At 38.4% G+C, this 18130-nt stretch overlaps 1 long non-coding RNA gene across 1 annotated transcript; it reads left to right on the top strand.

Annotated features, from left to right (window-relative positions):
* The first annotated feature begins 10212 nt into the window (after positions 1-10212).
* LOC112569170 lies at positions 10213-13230 on the top strand. The gene is made up of 3 exons (XR_003100321.1): positions 10213-10284; positions 11239-11353; positions 12975-13230. It is a non-coding gene; the product is annotated as an uncharacterized LOC112569170 (long non-coding RNA).
* Positions 13231-18130: the final 4900 nt, after the last annotated feature.

Here is an 18130-nt window from a genome sequence, read left to right as displayed (position 1 = left end):
ATAGAAGAGAGAAAGTCAGCCAAACAAAGAATCAACAGCACCAGATCTGAACGCCTGAAAGAACAACTCAGACAAAGATATGCAAAACTAAACAAAGAGGTAAAGAGGATGGCAAGAACCGACAAAAGAGACCATATAGAGAAACTGGCAGATGAAGCAGAAAATGCAGCAAGTAAAAATGACCTGAAGACACTGTACAAGATAAACAAACAGCTAAACAACGGGTTTAAGAACAGTGATGTGCCAGTGAAAGACGTGAACGGTAATGTCATCGAGGGAGAGGCAGAAAAACTTCAGCGCTGGAAAACTGTTGAACATGCTCTAGATATTTCTCAGTGATTGTACAACGAACCTGATGAATGATCTTACTGCTAGAATTCTTCTATTTTTCTATGACTGTTTTTGAGAGCAACATCTATTATTTTGTTTGTGTTTTTCTTTTTAGTAAATCGTTTTGAGCCCACTTTTGATGGTGGGAATGTAAAATAAACATTATTATTGCTATTATTACCTACATGTATCGTGTATTTTTATTAGTGACTGTAGATTTAATTTAATTAAATGCATACAGGCCTGCAACAGGCAGAGAGAGTCGCTCTGTTTTTTTCTGAAGTAACAACGTACAGATAACCAGTCGTCTACGTGTACGTGAGTGTGACATAAGTATTTACTAGAAGAGTATATATAGTAACTGCCATGGAATATTCACGAGAGACTGAAAAACGGTATGTGGGAGTGATGTCCCTTGGCTAAACCGCAGCGAAATTCTGTCTCGCGCTCTGATTCTTTCTCTCTCTGTCTCTCCCTTTAGTTTCGTTCGTGGGTGAGAAGGTCACACGGTCACTGTACTTTATCCTCTCAACTCTGTGACGATGTAGGTCCTAGCAATCGACGATGATTCCATGTCTGGACAAGAACTATTTTTTCTGTCGCATTGGTTTCGTTACAGATGACCACAGATCTAACCGCGAGGTGTAGATGAGAAACTCTGACACATCCTAAACCGTTACACGTGGCAACTACGGAGTGTGGCTTGTATTCAGTTAATGTGGTGATGTTGCCTTTACTTACATTTTTTATGATACAGAGGAAATAGACTTCATAAATGAAGTAATTAAGCATTATAGAAAAAATTGTAGTAAACAGAAAGAAGGGTGGATATCTAGAAGGTGATGGTTAAGAAGAAATAAGCATATATTTACAAGTTCACCTGTAGTTGGGAGCAGGCCTGACGAGAGGGGGGGACAGGGGGTCTGGTGTACCAGGGCCAGCGGCTGTCAAGGGGGCCCGGCCTTGGTCAGTGGATTTTTTTTTCTTCTTCTCCTTTTCTTTTTCTTTTAAAGAAAGGTCTAAGGACAGAACACCCAAGCATTACACATGCAGAAGTTGAGTTTGAGTGTAGATATTGAGATTCGAATTGTAAACATACATTATATACTGGGAAAATAATTTACGATTACAAGTACAAGAGGCCCGGAGAGGTCATCTGTCCCGGGGACCGGGCTGGCTCTCAGGGGCCCTGGTTGGGAGGAATCTGTAGAGGCCTCATCTGTATGTCTTGAAAGTGTTTAGATGGATGCCGTCGAAAGCAGTTCAGGGAATGCAATAGCTTGAGATTGAGAGGGAGGCTGTTCCATAGCACGCTTCCTGAGTATTTCAGACATGATTTGAAGAAGTCTAGTGTAGGAAAGGGGATATTCAATTTTGGGAAGGTTCCAGAGTTATTGGAGGAAAATAGTAGAGAGAGTCTGGGCGATAGTTTGCCCGTCAGTATTTTATACATGAAAATGCATTTGTTAAATTTAAGTCTGTTTTTTAGCGGAAGGACGCCTAGAGAGGTGAAGTCACGTGGTCTAATTTCTGTTTTAGCAGAACGGCTTTGACAGCTCGCCTGTGAACACTAGCTACAGGTTTGATGGAAGCTCCACTAGCGGAGTCCCAGTAGTGGAGGTATAGTCAATGACTGACTGTAAGTAGGTGGTAGAGAAATGTTTTCTTGTGTGAGTGTCTAGGAAATGTTGAATTCTTGGATTAACACTTGCAGTTCTTCTCCAAATCAGCAGATCGTCCTTTTGATTATGAAGCTGATTACAATAATCATAATGATCATCGTGGCTTTGATGTTGCTACAAGCTGTGTTAGGTGATGTAAGTAGCGAATTCATATTCTTAAAACAGTTGTTATAAGGCTAACAGGAAATCATTCACCATAAATGTTAAAGAACTATTAATAATGTTACATATTTCTTCTTCTTTTATTTATTATTGTTGTTATTGTTGTTGTTGTTATAATTGTTGTAATTGTTTTTTGTTATTATTGTTATTATTATTACACATTTAAAAAAAATAGTCAAGATGTAGTTTTTGTATTATTTATTGTAACATACTCTTTGCATCTCTTCTTTAATTCTATGTTAGACCTAAAGCCATAAATTATTTCATGTTTATATGTATAATTCTAGACCGCATCACTTCACTAAAATAAAATCTGAAATAATATATAAATATTGTGTCGAGAAATTGATAAAAAATATTAAATATCAAGCGACAAGAAAATGACATAAACATGCAATAAAAGATAGCATCATCAAAGATAGAACCAAGTATAACCAATCAACAATGTAAGTGTATGGCGGGATCACAATTCTACAGTTATAAATGAATAATAACAAGGAAGCGGGAGAATAGTATAAACAATTTATGTGTAAGAATTAATATTTAGTCTTAACTTTTAAACTCTTTGAATCAATTGTAAAACTCTTTCATTATATCATTTTACAGTATTAGACATCACTATTACACAGTATAGTAACAACACCCTCCAACCTCTCATTTTAGTGACACGTTTATTAAGTTATATTTTGTTGTCTTTTTTGGTATTTTTTTGTTGCATTGTCTTTTAGACAAACTTTATACACTTTCTTTTATGGCCATCTCCCCTCTGTTGACTTGGATTAATTCTGTTTACTACTACTATTCAACCGAATGTTGTCTTTTTTCCTCTTTTGCTCATCTCCAGATATATAGAGACAAAACAAACATTTCGTTTTCTTTCCTTTTTCGTTTCGACAACACATGAATAATGTAAATCAAATGTTGGATAACTCAGACACAATCTGCACTTAGTGTAATCTCTGTACACTCTTGTCACGACCACGTGCTGTTTGTTGTGCCACCTACAATATCACAACAACAACTTTCAGTCGGAATATTTGACATGAAGTCGACTGTATGATCAAAGCAATCCATTGTAATTATTTTATCGATACATTTTTTTACTGATAAATTTCCGAAAATAGCTTAACAACTAAATTGTTTAATTGTTTTCTGTGTGTGTGTGTTTTGCGATGTTTCTCTAAATTATTCGATGTATTTTAGGTTTTACAATAGAAGTCGGACATCCCGTATCTCAAATGTAGTTTATTTGTTCTCAATGCCGGCTACTTAATCATAATTAAAGTTTCAGTGATAAAAAAATAACTGTCTAAAGGTAGCGGGGTTTTATTTTATGCTCCGAGATTTCAGTCACCAAAGCGACATTACTTGACCCTCGACAGGTCACATCCATCAGTCATCTTCTTGCTCAAAGTTGACATTTCAAATAAATGTACAAAGTACAAAGTTAGTATAGTAGACTGAATGACACTAAACTGCTTGATCGCCAAACTTTGTTCTGTGTACTATATTAATAACTAAGTTCTTTCTTTGCAAAAGAGTTAGCAGACAGTTGTATGTGTGTGTGTGTGACTTTGTTTTGTTAGATGCAGTGCGTTGGAAAAAGACAGTCATGTCAGGATCAGGCTTGTTGTGGGGAGCTCACATGTTGGAGTTCACCAGGATCAGCGTATAAAACTTGCTACTAGTCAGCTTGGAAACCATCAGGGATGGGCAAGCTACTTTTAATTTGTAGCCGGCTAGGCTACAGCTACTTTTTTTCAAAATGTAGCCGGCTACACTACAGCTACAATTTTCCAAAAAGTAGCCAGCTACTTTGGGCTACTTTTAAAATGTAGCCAGCTTCTTTTGGCTTCTTTTGGCTACTTTTAAAAGCGTGATGTTATAACAAGTTAGCTGTAGCCAGCTGGCTGTAGCAACATACACAAACATCAAACATACACACAAAACACTATTACTTGCTTTACAAAGTTTTTATTATAATAATGAAACGGAGAACTGCGATATACTGACAATTTTATTTAGTGAATCCATAAATGCTTTCATTCATTCCTTGCCCCCTTCCTCCCCCGGCCTTTTTCACACAATAAGTACACGTATTTTACGATTATATTAAACATTTCTGGATCTTTTTCCTCATCCTGTTTTAGTGACAAAAGAAATTATATAAGTTTTCCGATAACATTTGTTTTCTATAACTATTTGTTCCCTATACTTAGAAATGAAAACTAAACAGATGCTTAAGTATCAGGTACCTGGTGGAATTTTCAATAAGTTAGGTTATGTGGTGATGAAAAATGTCAACCTCTTATCAATACTGTGACAATGAACAACAGACCATTGAAATAAATGAGTTTGCATGGAATATAAGTAAACACTGCTTAATCTAATTTAGGCAAGCAGATCATAAGGCATTTTTTTCTAACACTGACACTGAAAACAAAGAAAAGAACACAAACTAATTGTTTCCAAAAGCTGATAGGGTGAAAAGTATAGTCCTGGAATACTAGAATAGGCTTTAATTATATAGTAGGATGTCAAGTGTAGCATATAAACACTGAAATATATTTTTCAAAAATGATCTGATACAAGATATATTTATTTTAAATCTTTAAGCTTGAATTTTTCTGTTTGTTGTTTTTGACATCCAGTCATAAACTATAAAAACATATTTCTCAAGATTGGCTTGAGTTACAGCATTAAAATTTTGCAATTTTGTTTACAAAGGCATAAGCTACAAAGTGATGCATTTGAGAATATGGTATAAACATTACTTGTGATAAAATTAACATTTTTCTAAATATTTAATTGCCACATTCACACTGAGTCCGGGGGTACCATGTCTGATTTTTTATATCTCCTAGAAATCTTGAGATATCAAAACGGCTTATGCATAATTTTCTTATCAGTGCCTCTAGTTTACAAAAAAACCAAAACCTTTGGTATATGACTTATGGTATTGTGTAAATTTGTTTTTAAAATGCTTGTACGTTTTGAAACAAAATCGTTGATTAAAGTCACAATTTTCACTTTAGGTACTCAAAAACAGTTTTAAAGTGCTATATTTATGTTATTTTGTTACTCTATATTTAAAAACCCTTAAAGATATTTAAAATATGGATTTTAATTTTTGGAGTGTACCGGTAACCTTAAAACAAATCTACATTCTTTTAGTCCTTCATAAAATTGAATTTGACCAGAACTTTGGCCTCGAAGTTGCTGTGTGTTCCCCTAGTGCGCAGCTTTGTCATGATAAGTCCTGCCAGACTGAACTATCTCTCAACCGCAGCACTGCTTGGCAAGACGGTGTTGGTGCGCAGATAGAGTTGTTTGACCGTGGGCTATTTGTCCAGATCACTGACATTCTGCGACAATCCAGACATCAGGAAGGTAGTTGTCTCAGGGGTGCATGTAACTTCTTTATAAATGAGGAAGTCTGCCTGTTCAGCTGAGCACTTGCTTGGGGATTGGACTGGCGTGTCCATCAATGCTGCCTCTGCAGTCAAGAGGGATCTGCATTTCTCACGCAGGGTTTGGTCCCCAGTCCACATCAACTTGCACCTGAACAATCATCAACATCATTCCTTGTTACTCCTCGAGGAGCATAGGGCCGCAACAACACCTCGCCAGCGAACCCGGTTTTGGGCAGCCCCCCTCAGTTGGGCCCATGTGGTTCCGGCAGCCTTTGCCTCGCTCTCTACTGATCTTCTCCAAGTCTGTTTTGGCCTCCCAACTTTCCTCTTCCCCTGCGGGATCCAGTCAAGTGCCTGCCTGGCAATGGTGTCAGCTGGTTTGCGCAGGGTGTGTCCTATCCAGCCCCACTTGCGCTTTTCGATGTCTTGACTAGTGGCATTCTGGTTAGTTCTTTCCCACAGGCTGCTGTTGGAGATCCTCTCGGGCCATCTTATTCTCAAAATATGGCGAAGGCATCGGTTGGTAAAGGTCTGGAGCTTGTTGTTGATGGTGTTTGTCACTCTCCAAGTTTCAGAGCCATACAGTAGGACTGCCTTCACATTGGTGTTAAATATGCGGGTCTTGCTGCGAAGGGATAATGCTCGGGAGTTCCAGATGGGGCGCAGACTGTTGAAAGCATGCCTGGCCTTGTTTATGCACCTGAACAATGCACAATAATTAATGCTTTGTTTAATTTGGTTAAAAAATTTTCTTATTGTTTTTTAATTAATTTTATAAAATGTACTGGCTTTTATGTACTTATTTTGATTTGTACGCAAGTGTCACAAGACCAGTGACAGTGAATATTATGTTTTGTTTTTTAAATCAACATCCCCCCCCCCCACATCAAAAGTTTATTGTTTCATTTATTTACGGATATTTGTATAGCGCTTATTCTCGTTTAATCTGAGCTCTAAGCGCTTCACATTCTTCTCATTCTCAAAAAAGCAGTGACACAGAGTAGCTTATAAATGAAGAAAAAATACACTGAAATAACGAAAACTCTCCCTCACCTTGGGTTCGACACAGTTGCAAGCAGGGTGCGGTAATCACGTTGATGCAACCCCTTACCTTTCCACAATCTTTACAACATGTACACTCCTCTATTCCAAAAGCAGACAAGCAAGAAGATGAAGAATGAAGATCGATGAAAATCTCAACGAACTTACCTGCAAGTGCGTTCTCAAATTAAACGCCGACGTCTTGTTCGTTGAGTACTTTTTCGTGCTGCCGCACCCATTCTTGCATTTGAAACTATAGCCACATTTTGTGGCTTCGCAAAATGTAAAAAATTTCAAATAAGGCTGGAAATTGATGGGTACGTCCATCTTCGTTTTTCAAATCGCTCCCGCCACATGGACGACCCGGTACTTCCGGTTACTGAGCGTGCGAGACACGTGGTGTCTGGCTGTCAACACACCGAGCAGTGAGAGCAGTGGCTGTCGTCGTCTTGCTGACACGCTGTCGACGAATGGTCTTGAAAGTAGCCAACATGTAGCCAAGCTACTTTTTGACGGCTACTTTCTAAAATGTAGCTACGGCTAAAAGCTACTTTTTTTTTAATTTGTAGCCGGCTAAGCTACAAGCTACAAAATTTGTAGCCAGCTACAGTAGCTGTAGCTAGGCTACAGCTACTCCCCATCCCTGGAAACCATGAACATCCTTTGACTTCTTCAGAATGTGATTGGCTACTTTTGTCCAATATCGTAGCCATGTATCAAGACATGAAGAGTATTTGTGCGGTTTGATGCTGATAATGATCGTGTCAGACATTGTCTACTCTGCTTGATGAGTAAAGGATAGAGAAATGCTTTACCTGTGTCAACTGATTTTGACTGTCTGGAGAGCGATTTTTCGATTGTATAATTCTTACTGTTTAGTGTAGTGGATTCATCTACCTTAAAATACTAATAGAATGTCGTTCAATATACTCAATGTTAGAGCTTACATGATATTATCGTTAGAAAGTTCTTCATTTTCCAGCAAAATCAATGAGACATATTATGTAAGTAAATCTTTTAGTCTTTAAGGGGACCTGGTAGGTGCAACATCTGGTTTGACAACACTCCCTCTCTTTCACACACACAAACACAGGAACAGACAAACACACAAACACACAAACACATGCACAGAAAAAAAAACCCTCCTCCCCTCACCAAATTCCTAATGACTGTGCTTCAAAGCAGTTGAACTTTCTACCTCCAGCATCCGCCTCCTCCCCACTTTGACTGCTTTCATGGCGCACGAAGACACACCTGTTGCCCGAACATTATTACACATGTGAATATTGCTGTCAATAGTTTGTGGTTATAGTCGATTGATTAGTCTGCCTGCTCGTTCTCCTCTCTAAGTTTATGACACTTTCCATCTTTACTGTTTACCCTAATGGGTTTGTTAAATATTTGTCTTTATTTTCCGTCTGCGCAGTTTTTTCTCCTTCTGTCCTTCTTATTCTAGCCATGTCTCCTATTTGTCTGAAGCGCTGAAAGCATGATTTTTCGTGACGGTGATTATAAGCTATATGACTCATACGTTAATTATCATTATTATTATTTTTACCTCAAAGTATACATTTAAATACTGAGTACAGCTTCAAGAGACAAGGAGTTGTAAGTAATTAGCAGCAACTTTTTAAAATTAATGTAAACACGGGATGTTCGACTGAAACAAGACTACCACTCCAGACTTGATAATGGCAAACACACAGGTGTTCCTCCGGCTCCCATGTCAATAATAACTAGAGGCAGGTAAGAGGGAATGGAGAAGTCAAGAAAACATAAGCTCGTTTCAAATAAGTTTTCACAGGTGACATAAGGTGTAAAAAGCTTGCACAGCTCGGGTGGCTGAGGAACACCTTTTAGAGTGAGTTATTGTTTTCTTTTCAAATTGAAGAGAAGGAGAGAAAACAATGTAATTAACTGTCACCGACCAGCGCTTGATTTCCCAAGAAGACGGAGGCTGCTACAGTCCAGTATGAACAGTAAAAATGAGCCGACTATAAATTATATTCTTAGTTAAACAATCAGCCATAAAAAGGATCTATCTACTGACAATGTGTTTACAATAAAGATATTATTATGCAATGATAAGAGATGAGTAATGCATGTATACTGATAACTCATTTGATTTGAGAGTGACGTCCTTGCCTAACTGAATGGAGGGGATCAGCTCTCTGTTGTTTTATTTCGTCTGTCGATTACATCGCTTTTTAAATTGTAATGAAACAAATGCGGCAATTTAAATTTGAAATTCATAGTAGAGAGTGATTTTTAGGCCTTGGTGGTCCGTAATATTTTTACCTAAGTAAAAGTGGTCCGCGGTCTGAAATACTTTGAGAACCACTGGCCTAGAGAGGTGAAGTCACGTGGTCTAATTTCTGTTTTAGCAGACAACCTTTGACAGCTCGCCTGTGAACACTAGTTACAGGTTAGATGGCAGCTCTACTAGCGGAGTCCAGTAGTGGAGGTATAGTCAACGACTGACTGTAAGTAGGTGGTAGAGAAATGTTTTGTTGTGTGAGTGTCTAGGAAATGTTGAATTCTTGACAGCAGGTCACGGTCCATGCAGGTACTCACTACTAGGAGGCAGCTTCAAGTCGAAAAATGTCACAACAAGCAAATAAAGCAACCTTCTGTAAAAGTTAAACATCGAACATTTATCGATGACCCAAACAACGTTGACACGTGGTGTCATTAGATGAGTCTACCTTCATTGCTGGAGAACCAATGTTTAGCAATTAATCGGAATTTACATGTTTTGATGACGATGTACAATACATAGTCATGTTATTTTGTAAGGTCTGGGCTGCTTTCCATGTCCCTGCATCGAATTAATACCACTGCTATAATATGACTCGTCGAATGATTTTAATCTTGTTTTCGCAATTCTGTTAAAACATTGTAAAATAATAGGTGCTGTAATCTGCTTTATAACTTCTTGAATTTAATGATTTAATTTAATTAAACAGCGATAAATCTGTTAGACATTTTATCTGAATTTGAATTAGAAGTATGATCTAACGCACATTTTGTTCAAATTGCAGCAGAAGGTTGAGCTTTTAATACCACACTAGTCTCTGCCGTCTGCGCCATGTTTATGAAATAAAAAGGTGAAAGAGGGTTTCTCGTGTTCCTTTGTCTTTCTTTTCTATGGAATTTTTCTTATAAAAACAGAATATTGCCAGGACATACAATGTGCTTTGTCTTAAAACCAGTCATGCTTAATAACTGAGGACAAAGGTTCTCTCAGCAATGACTGGCATAAGAAGTCACTTCAAAGTCTTAAACCTTGAAGATTATTTTTAGGTCAGTAAATGTCACGTTCACATTAATGACGACATGATGATGATATACAAACACACAAACACACATGCACACCTACAACTAATACTAATATGATGTCCTCACAATCTATTCCTACATTCTAAATAACCTTTCGTCAGCATGTTGAATTTTCAACCTTTTTTATTACAGTATCTACATTACGCTGACTACAAACAATTCCACGTACAGCTTCGGCGTGACTCACAGCCAGCCAATCGTCTTGAAGCACTAGTGACGTGTGCACGCTGTCTGACTGGGCAACGTGGCAGGCGCCCTCTATAAAAGCCATTTACCTGCTACAGCTGGGTACCTGTCTTCTGCTGCTATCTACACAGGTAAGTATACATTACTGTTACCTGAAATCATTAGATGAACAGCAGTCTGTTTCAGTTGAAGTAGTAAACGGTCGCCGCTTGGAAACGAAGCTGGACATTTTGTCATGATAACTTTTTTAGTAAAAATACTCGTTGTACCTTATGTCCGTGGAATGGTATCTAGTTCTACGAGTTGCCGCCAGGTGTTATACAGAGTTCGGTCAGTGTTGCTTGGCTTACTCAGCTACTGAAACTCTGTCTTGAGAACATATTGTATTTAATGTTTTATCATTTGACTGATGCCAGCTGACGGCCAAGAAACGTGGAAAGACTCATCTGCCGACAGGGGTCCCACCTAAGCTCATCTTCAAAATTTAAAATATAGACTTTAGTACAGTCAGGGTTTTTTTCCCTTGTGAAGAAGCTAGAGTCCCCCAAGGATCATCACTATATGTGTTGATTGGTGTCTAAGGTACCATAAGGAACGGTGCTATACAGAGTAACCTTTCTTCACTATTAACTAAACTTCTATTTGCTAGTCGACTATGGACAGTAGGTGTGAGGCTAGGTTAAGCCATTACTATGGGTAAGTAATTACAATGGGTAAGTCATTTTTTTGCCCAGGAACTCAAAGACAAGGCTTTTGTTTCCTTCTAACCTAAAAATCGAAGAATGTTTCTTCGGACATTTTCAACTCTCTGATTAAGGTAATAACCTTATGTCTGACAACTCCTAAAAATAGTCCCTGTCTTTTTTTCTCTTTGTCCTCGGGAATATAAACAGCAGCACGAGTTCTTCTTCTGGACAGACACACAGAAGAGGCGAAGGTAGTCAGGTTACTTTTGTATTAATGTTTGTTAATGTTTTTATCACAAAGTCATTTTTCAGTTAGGGAAAATTACAATTGCAAATTGCTTTTCTTGTATTTTTTGATTTTGTTGTATTATATGAACTTTTAACTTCTTGGATTAACAGTTGCAGTTCTTCTCGAAATCACCAGATCGTCCTTTTCATTATGAAGCTGATTACAATAATCATAATGATCATCGTGGCTTTGATGTTGCTACAAGCAGTATTAGGTGGTGGTGCTGTAAGTAGCAAATTCTTATTCTTAAAACAGTTGTTATAGTGCTAAAATTAAGTCATTCACCATAAGTGTTAAAGAACTATTAATAATGTTACATATTTCTTCTTCTTTTATTTCTTCTTATTATTATTGTTATAATTGTTGTAATTTGTTTTTTGTCATTATTGTTATTATTATTATTACACATTTAAAAAAATAGTCAAGATGTAGTTTTTGATTTATTTATTGTAACATACTCTTTCCATCTCTTCTTTATTTCTATGTTATACCTAAAGCCTGAACTATTTCATGTTTATATGAACAATTCTAGTCCGCATCACCTCAAAAAAATAAAATCTGAAATAATATATAAATATTGTGTCGAGAAATTGATACGGAATATTAAATAGCAAGCGACAAGAAAATGACATAAACATGCAATACAAGATAGCATCATCAAAGATAGAACCAAGTATAACCAATCAACAATGTAAGTGTATGGCGGGATCACAATTCTACAGATATAAATGAATAATAACAAGGAAGAAGAAGAATAGTATAAACAATTTATGTGTAAGAATTTGTATTTAGTTTTAATTTTTAAACTCTTTGAATCGATTGTAAAATTATTTCATTATATCATTTTACAGTATTAGACATCACTATTACACAGTATAGTAACAACACCCTCCAACCTCCCATTTTAGTGACACGTTTATTAAGTTACATTTTGTTTTCTTACTTTTTGTATTTTTTCTTGCATTGTCTTTTAGAAAAATTTTGTACATTTTCTTTTATTGCTATCCATCCTCTGTTGGCTTGGATTAATTCTGTTTACTACTACTACTCAACCCAATGTTTTTTTTTTCCACTTTTGCTCATCTCCAGATGTATAGAGACAAAATCAACATTTCGTTTTCTTTCCTTTTTCGTTTCGACAACACATGAATAATGTAAATAAAATGTTGGATAACTCAGACACAATCTGCACTTAGTGTAATCTCTGTACACTCTTGTCACGACCACGTGCTGTTTGTTGTGCCACCTACAATATCACAACAACAACTTTCAGTTGGAATATTTGACATGAAGTCGACTGTATGATCAAAGCAATCCATTGTAATTATTTTATTGATACATTTTTTACTGCTAAATTTCTGCAAATAGCTTAACAACTAGATTGTTTAATTGTTCTGTGTGTGGTTTTTTTTTTAATAGTTTGTTTGGTGATGTTTCTCTAAATTATTCGATGTCTTTTAGGTCTTACAATAGAAGTCGGACATCCCGTATCTCAAATGTAGTTTATTTGTTCTCAATGCCGGCTACTTAATCATAATTAAAGTTACAGTGAAAAAAAAATAACTGTCTAAAGGTAGCGGGGATTTATTTTATGCTCAGAGATTTCTATGACCAAAGAGACATTACTTAACCGTCGACAGGTCACATCCATCAGTTGTCTTCTTGCTCAAAGTTGACATTTCAAATAAATGTACAAAGTACAAAGTTAGTATAGTAGGCTGAATGAGACTAAACTGCTTGATCGCCAAACTTTGTTCTGTGTACTATATTAATAACTCAGTTCTTTCTTTGCAAAAGACTTAGCAGACAGTTGTATGTGTGTGTGACTTTGTTTTGTCTGTTGCAGTGTGCTGGAATGGGAGAGTCATGTGTTGATTCTTTTTGTTGTCGGAACCTCGAATGTTTTCAACATGCAACAGAGGAGATTAAGACTTGCTTCTAGTCAGCTTGGAAACCATGAACATCCTTTGACTTCTTCAGAATGTGATTTTGTCTCATGTCGTAGCCATGTATCAAGACATAAAGATTATTTTGTCAGGTTTGATGCTAATAATAATCATGTCAGACATTGTCTACTCTGCTGGATGAGTAAAGGATAGAGAAATGCTTTACCTGTGTCAACTGATTTTGACTCTCTGGAGAGCGAGTTACTCATTGTGTAAAACTTACTGTTTAGTGTAGTGATTCATCTACCTTCAGCTGACGACTCCAAGCAGACCTCATGGTTGTGGTCTCAGAGAAAGTCTCGCTACACACGGCTAACTGCAACCTGTGATGTACGATCACCGACATTTTGTGTTGTTTTTTCATCCACAACAAACAAGACTGTTCCTCAGCACTAGTAGACTTTGTTTTATGCAGATTAAAAACTAGTAGTTCAGAAAAGCTTCAAACCTTGACACTGGGTGAACTTTTACCCTACACAAAAACCTCCAAATTTTCACAAACATGTGTAATCGCGTGTTCACACACACACACACACAGCAACAATGTCAAATTCTTTGCAGAGCTTTATAAGTTCCTGACCAAATTTATTTATGCTAAGATCTTTGGATGAGCGTGGCAGGGGTGTTTCAGATGTCTCAAACAGAATTTTAAGGTCTTTTAGGGGGTGTACATGTCTATCGCTGTCATCATTGTCAGCATCACTAAGTTCCGCCATGCGGGCATTAAAGTCACCGCATAACAACCATGGTAAGTACGGATGTTCACTAGCTAATTGATTCATATGTTGACCTAAATTTTCTATCCCGTTACTGTTGTCATCCCCATAGATTACTGATCGTTCTGGTGCTACATATACACAGGCAACAATAATACCTCCCTAGCAGTTCAAAACAGACTTACCTATTTTAAGAAAAATAAAATCCTCTGCCAGCTTAAGAAGTCTAATATCTGACGACACAGTTTTATGAATACAAACAGCTACACCACCCTTGAGTCTCTGTTCGCGTGAAGATAAGTATACAACATAGTCTGAGAAGGCATCTTCTATCTCACTCAGCTGACATGACCAGGTCTCTAATAAAGCAAAAATAGTAAACTTTCCACAGAACTCTCTGAAGGATGGCATTTTTAGTTTGTATTTTAGTCCTTGAACATTCCACGACATTATCTTCATGTTTGAAACACAGATAGCAGGGGAAGTTAATGTTTCCTGTAGGTCACAGGGCCACATCCCTAGCTCCGGTCCGTTTCTTGTCTCTGTGTACCTCTCGTGCTGCCAGACCAAGTGGTGATTGGTGACCTCTGGCTAGCCCCATCACGTGACACTGTGTTGTCATGACGACGTTGAGTGGTTCCCTCTACGATCAGTCTGTCTCCCACGTAGTACGCATGTAGTCCTTGGGAGCGATGTTCTCTTAAAATCTCTCTCTGTCTGGCTGTAAGGTCTCCTGACACCTTAACGCCTCGTTCATGGAGTTTGTTCCTGCCTTTTGTGAGCACCTCCATTTTGTCTGCCCATCGAGTAAAGCGGACTATGACAGCGCGAGGTTTGTCCTTTTGATGTGGGCCGACACGGTGCGCGCGTACTATGTCGGACAGGGCCCACACTTTGTTGGGGACAGTGTCGTGTAACACGTCGACCACCTTCTGAGCACAAGTAGAAAATGTTTCTCTGTCCGATTCCTGTATTCCGTAAAATTTGAGGTTGTCTTTCCTTGAGTACGCCTCCAGCTTGTCTATCTTCTCATTTGTAAAAGACATGAACTCTCTCAGCCTACCTTCCATGTCCGTAACTGTACAAGTTGTTTCTTGAAAATTTCCATAGACTTGGTCGAATTCCTCCTCTAGATGTACAGTTCTAGTTCTTAGGTCACTGATGTCAGATCCAAGTGTACTCAACGCATCTTGGACAGAACTTAGTTGATCTTTCACGGAGTTAAAACCAGCCATTAACTGTTCTTGTTGCTGTTGAAACATGGCAGTGATCATTAGCTTCATGTCATCGTTAGAACCAACGTCTCTAGAACTTGCCTTAGGATCAGTATTCTCTGAGTCCTGCTCGGGGCCTGGGTTTAGCTCCACGTCCCCGGAGCACAACAACAAGCTAGCGACCACGATCGCCAGCAACACACACCGAACCCTCAATATCTGGGCCCTGCTGTACAGTCTCGCCGACGTCCGAGCTCGCTTCTGCATGAAAGACCATAAAGTCCACACAAATCGACCACAAAAGCTCCTGAAAGTTGAATACTCTGCAGGCATGATTAGCAGCACTCCATAGGGCACAAATCACAATGTTTAAATTGAAATTGCCTTAATTTTAGGAGGAAAAATGAAATCCAAAGTGACCGCAAGACAAAAGCTTGCGCACACGGTCTGTCTGTGTGTGTGTTAGTGTGAACGCCCTTTCAAGATATTAAAATACTAATAGAATGTCGTTCAATAAACTCAATGTTAGAGCTTACATGATATTATCGTTAGAAAGTTGTCCCAGAACATTTTCCAGCAAAATCAATGAGACATATTATGTAAGTAAATCTTTAAGGGGCCTTGTAGGTGAAACATCTTGTTAGACAACACTCCCTCTCTCTCTCTCACACACACACACACAAACACACGAACACACAAACACACAAATACATGAACACAAAAACAAACCCTCTTCCCCTCACCAAATTTTTAATGACTGAGCTGCAAAGCAGTTCAACTTTTCACCTCCAACATCCGCCTCCTCCCCACTTTCACTGCTTTCATCGCGCACTAAGACACACCTGTTGCCCGAACATTATTACACCTGTAAATATGACTGTCAATAGTTTGTGGTTATAGTCGATTGATTAGTCTGCCTGCTCGTTCTCCTCTCTAAGTTTATGACACTTTCCATCTTTACTGTTTACACTGATGGGTTTTTATTATTTGTTTTTATTTTCCGTCTGCATAGTTGTTTCTCCTTCTGTCCTTCTTATTCTAGCCATGTTTCCTATTTGTCTGAAAGCTGAAAGCATGATGTTTCGTGAGAGTGATTATATGCTAACGGTCACAACACTTAACGGTCACATATCGTGTAAAGAGCTAGTGGTCACATGTATCTTGTGTATAGAGCTAGTGGTCAGACACATCTTGTGTATACAACTAGTGGTCACATATATCTTGCAGGTGACATGCTCTAGAATATTTGCATAAGAATGGTGTCATACATAGGAGTAGAAGGCAGCCATGTTTTAATATCAGGTAGAGGACAGGTGTCTCGCTGGCCTCTACATCTCTCTCTCTACCGTCGTAGGAGGCCAGCGCCTGTGAACAGTCTATGACTACTCCAACATGCTGATGGCTGCCTACAGTACTTCAATGTGAAAACTGTTCAACATGCTCTGGCTATTTCTCAGTGATTGTACAACGAACCTGATGAATGATCTTACTGCTAGAATTCTTCTATTTTTCTATGACTGTTTTTGAGAGCAACATCCATTATTTTGTTTGTGTGTTTTTGTTTTTAGTAAATCGTTTTGAGCCCACCTTTAATGGTGGGAACGTAAAATAAACATTATTATTGCTATTATTACCTACATGTCAGGGACGTTGTTTTAGATCACACTTTCACTCACTACACGCACGCGTCCCCTTGCATGTTCTTTCAATCACAAATCACACAAGTTCCCCAAAACGGACAATCCATACACTCTGTCCGCTACTCGTCCTTTCTCCCAACCGTCTCTGTATCCACACGTACAGTCAGACAGCTCCTCAGTTTTCCGCCAGTCCTCTCTCTCCAAAAATCTTCACCGTTCGCTTCTCATCACCTCTCCGGCGGTTTCTTTGGGATTCCACACTCCCAGTGACTCCCTTCGTAGATCCTTGACTGGGCAAGCAACTTGTTTACTTATTACCGGTCCCTGTATCCACACGTACAGTCAGACCACTTTCCCGCCTGTCTTTTCTCTATCTCGTCTCCCGTCGTCTGCTTCTTCCAAAAATTTTTCACTCCCCACACAATCTAAAACTACGTCATGAAATGACGTCGTGTTCTGACGCAAAACCACGACGCAGCAAACACACTCATATACTGACTGGTAAGGGCGATAATCTCTGACAAACAAAAGACAGGGGCAACAACCCCCTGTTCCTAACACTACATTTATCGTGTGTTTTTATTAGTGAGTGTAGATTTAATTTAATTAAATACATACAGGCCTGCAACAGGCAGAGAGAGTCGCTGTTTTTTCTGAAATAACAACGCACAGATAACCAATCTTCTACGTGTACGTGAGCGTGACATAAGTATTTACTAGAATAGTCACTGCCATGGAATATTCACGAGAGACTGAAAAATGATATGTGGGAGTGATGTCCCTTGGCTAAACCGACGCGAAATTCTGTCTCGCGCTCTGATCTCTCTCTCTCTGTCTCTCTCTCTCTCCCTTTAGTTTTGTTCGTGGGTGAGAAGGTCACACGGTCACTGTACTTTTTCCTCTCAACTTTGTGACGATGTAGGTCCTAGCAATCGACGATGATTCCATGTCTGGACAAGAACTATTTTTTCTGTCGCATTGGTACTGTTACAGGTCACCGATGATCTGTAGATCTAACCGCGAGGTGTAGATGAGAAACTCTGACACATCCTAAACCGTTACACGATGCAACTACGGAGTGTGGCTTGTATTCAGTTAATGTGGTGATGTTGCATGTACTTACATTTTGTATGTTACAGACGAAATAAACTACATAAATGAAGTAATTAAGCATTATAGAAAAAAAATTGTAGTAAACAGAAAGAAGGGTGGATATTTACAAGGTGATGGTTAAGAATAAATACGCATATATTTACAAGGTTACCTAGAGTTGGGAGGAATCTCTAGAGGCGTCATCTATATGTCTTGAAAGTGTTTAGATAGATGGCGTCGAAAGCAGTTCAGGGAGTGCAATAGCTTGAGATGTAGAGGGAGGCTGTTCCATAGTAAGCTTCCTGAGTATTTCAGACTTGATTTGAAGAAGTCTAGTGTAGGAAAGGGGATATTCAGTTTTGGGAAGGTTCTAGAGTTATTGGAGGAAAATAGT

The sequence above is a fragment of the Pomacea canaliculata genome, linkage group LG7, assembly GCF_003073045.1.
Source record: "Pomacea canaliculata isolate SZHN2017 linkage group LG7, ASM307304v1, whole genome shotgun sequence".
NCBI lineage: Eukaryota > Metazoa > Mollusca > Gastropoda > Architaenioglossa > Ampullariidae > Pomacea > Pomacea canaliculata.
This window is presented reverse-complemented; position numbering and strand designations above follow the sequence as displayed.